The 3202-nt window shown below is 53.7% G+C and overlaps 1 long non-coding RNA gene across 1 annotated transcript in view; it reads right to left on the reverse strand.

Annotated features, from left to right (window-relative positions):
* Positions 1 to 220: 220 nt before the first annotated feature.
* LOC149915117 (uncharacterized) overlaps positions 221 to 3202 on the reverse strand; it is a 3331-nt gene continuing 349 nt past the window's right edge. The window contains exons 1-3 of the long non-coding RNA XR_016459722.1: positions 2916 to 3202; positions 2777 to 2831; positions 221 to 454 (exon numbers count right to left, since the gene is read on the reverse strand). The exon at positions 2916 to 3202 is cut by the window's right edge and continues 349 nt beyond it. This is a non-coding gene — a long non-coding RNA (uncharacterized LOC149915117). The remainder of the gene's footprint in view (positions 455 to 2776; positions 2832 to 2915) is intronic.

Below are 3202 nucleotides of genomic sequence, written 5' to 3' on the forward strand. Positions count from 1 at the left end.
CACCAGAAGAGACAAGGGTATAGCAAGTGCTGTATTGAATTCCAACTGGGAAGAAATGCTTATTTTCAGCATTATCAGACAAAAATGGATAAAAGCACAATGAAATAAATGGAATTTACCAAAATATTTTTTTCGTAAACTTGATTTTCATCTTTTAATAAATACATTTTGGGGAGAAATGCCAGACTTTTAAAATCTTTATGCTTCTCCAGCTCTGCAGTGTGCTGCCATATACACAGTCCGAGCCCATGCCACTGATTTCTGGAATGAAATAAGGTTTAATCCCAACTGGTTATGTCTTCGTCTCTTGCACCTTTACTCATCCACTTCTCTGTGGGTGGGTTTTTCCAGCTCCAGCCAAGACCTGCTTGTTATTGCATGAGGACAGTCTGATTGGGCATCTCTAAGCTCTTCATGCTCAAAAGCAGCAAGGGTGCCCTGTTGACATCAGTCCCTTGGAGAGAGAAAGACTCTCAGGCTTTGTCTTGATGGTTGAGCCTTACCAGACAGAGCAACAACTTGCACTGCACGACGTGTAGGCCATGCATTGCACCCTGCCTCAAAAACATGCAGCTCTGGGAGCACGAAAAGCAATGGTCCAGGAGCTAAAGCTGTGGCTGGGGTTTACCAGGTGTTTGTGTTGTGTGCATGTGAAACTCACTGCAAGGCCAGAAGCTTTTCACTGCTAGCTCCCCATCCTACGGAATAGGATGCTCCCATGATGAGCTGGGAAGCCAGACTCTGCAGAACATCTGGGCTTGAGGGTCCTTTTCTTAGGTACCATTTGGTTTCTGGAGGACCTTGGCATGCTGTGGAGGCCCAGGTCCAGTTTGGTACCCTGAAGGATCACTGTAATCCTTGCAGTCACCACTCAGCTGTCCCCAGGTCCCCTCCTTCCCCGAGCTACAGAACTGCCTGGTCCTCACCTCCTTCCTGCTGACCAGCTCCTTGCTGCTTGGAGCCTTCAAGCGAGCTTGCAAAAAGCTTCCTCCATAGCAGCCTTTCTGAGCTACAAAGGGCTTAGGTGTACATGGATCCTATTGCCACAACAGCTCATTGCATGGAGCTCCTGAGCTCATTAGACCTGTGTCCCAGCTCAACAGCAGGAGCCCAAAACCATCAGTGACATCCATGGGAGCCTCACTCAGGCATCACAGCATGATGTGTGTCAGGAGCTGGATTTCAGCCCCAAATTTAAGATGCAGCCTCTCTGCTGGTGAAAAGGTCTCCCAGTGCTCCCACTAAGGAAGTACAATGGCCAGTGCCTGGCCAAAGCCAGGAACACAGCCTGAAGATGCCCTCACCCACAGCACAGCTCCCTTCTGTCCCACACATTGTCCCCATGCAGAACAGACTGCACCACCAGGACCTGAAATTCACAAAAATCCATGGGGAAAGGGCAGGACAGGGCTCAACGAAGTGGTCTCTAAAGGGCTCATGAGCCTGTAGGTGCAGGGCTTTTGTTATCCATCCCTGTCAGCTCTGCTGGCTGCACGGCAGTGTGTTTCCCAAGTCCTGTGCATGCAACATCCACTTTACCCTCCCTGCCCCATTGCAGGGAATCCTCACCACGTTCCTCAGATCTGGCTGCCCTGGAGAACCAGGAGCCATCAGGGCTACAGCCATCAGGGTGTGTGCTTGCTTGTGTGGGCTGTATGGAACCCCCACGTTACACTTCCACCCCTCCTGCCCAGTTCAGCATCGGTCCCACACACAGCCCCACGTGTAGCTGAGCCCTGCAAGGGGAGCAGCCAGAAAGCAGAGCACAAATGCCCCAGTCACATGGAGATGGTCATCTCTGCAAGCACCAGGCAACTGCTCAAAAGGCAAGCAGCCCTTCTCCTTGCTCTCTGTCTTCCTCTCCATTTACACACGCACACAAAGAAAAAGAAGAAGAAGAAAGGAAGGGGGAGGAAAAGAAAAGAAAGGGGCGACTTCCAGCCAGGCAGTAAAATGCCATCTGTCTCCTGATGGCTCATGTGACACTGACAGACGTCCGCTGCAGCCGGAGCCGAAGGCACATGGCAGCTCTGCTCCCTGTCCCAGCAGCAGGGCAGCACTCTGTCCAGCCCTCCAATCTCACCCAGACAGACCAAAAGTCTCCTCCTCCACACAAAGTGATGCTGCTCCTCGCTGCCCTTCCTGCAGAAATGTGCCCAGGGCAGTGCGGGACTTCGGACTGCAGCCGTCCTGCAGCCGGGCTGCGTTCCCTTCTGATCCACCTGTTTTCCTCCAGCAAAACAAAGGAGCAGAACAGCAGGCCGCCCGCCTCCCCCACACAGCCCAACTGCTTCACTGCCTCCAGGGAAGGAGCCTTGCTGACCCCAAGACCCTCCTGGGCCGGAGGACCGGGCAAAAAGAGAGCTTTGTATGGGAACGAGCCAGCAGCCTGCCTGCTGCAGCCAGCCTGGGCTGCTCAGCTCCCCCAGCACACAGCCCACCGTGGGGCAGCCCCACAGATGCTGCCACAAAGCAGGGGCTGTAGCTCATTGCATCTCTGGAGCACAGATGTCTGCAGGTGATGTAACAGCTTCCCTGAAAGAGCTGCTCCTGCTTCAGGCATGTCCCTGTGTTCCCAGAGCAGGATGGTGAGACAGGTGGGATGGGGAAAGGCCCCAGACAGTGCTGTTTTCCCTGGGTTCCCAGCAGCGATGCCCACACTGCCCTTCCCCAGAGCACTGATCTATGAGGAGACAGCAGAGCAGCCCAGCACACACCTGGACCCCAGACAGGTGGTCTGTCTGGCTTCTGCAAATGTCCCTCACCCCACACTCACCTCTTTTGGCACCTGTGATGGCTCCTAGCCCAGCTATGCTCCCCACAGCACTGCCCTAAGTTGGGGCAAGACAGAGAGCTGCAGTTACACAAAGGGTCTGAGCCCAGACTGGCATCATCAGAAGGTGCAAAACACTCACGAGAGACTCTGAAGGGTTTGCTACTGCAGCAGAGAAAAATGCTCTGAGTTTGTTGTGAAGTGGTGGTTCAGGATGGCTTGGATTCAGCCGTGGGAGGGCAGGAGGCAAACGCTCCTGCATGTGGGGCTTTGAGCTGCTGCAGCCCTACAGGAGCTGCCGTCCAGCCCGTGTACAGAGAAAAACTCCAAGACAGCCTGGCCTTGCTGTGTTTAGCCTGGCTAATGATTAGCTAGATAGGACGTGGCCATTCAAGGGCACATGGTGAAAACAGCCCTTCTGCCTTTGCT

The sequence above is a fragment of the Phasianus colchicus genome, chromosome 24 (genome assembly GCF_987193195.1).
Source record: "Phasianus colchicus chromosome 24, bPhaCol1.hap1.1, whole genome shotgun sequence".
Classification (NCBI taxonomy): domain Eukaryota; kingdom Metazoa; phylum Chordata; class Aves; order Galliformes; family Phasianidae; genus Phasianus; species Phasianus colchicus.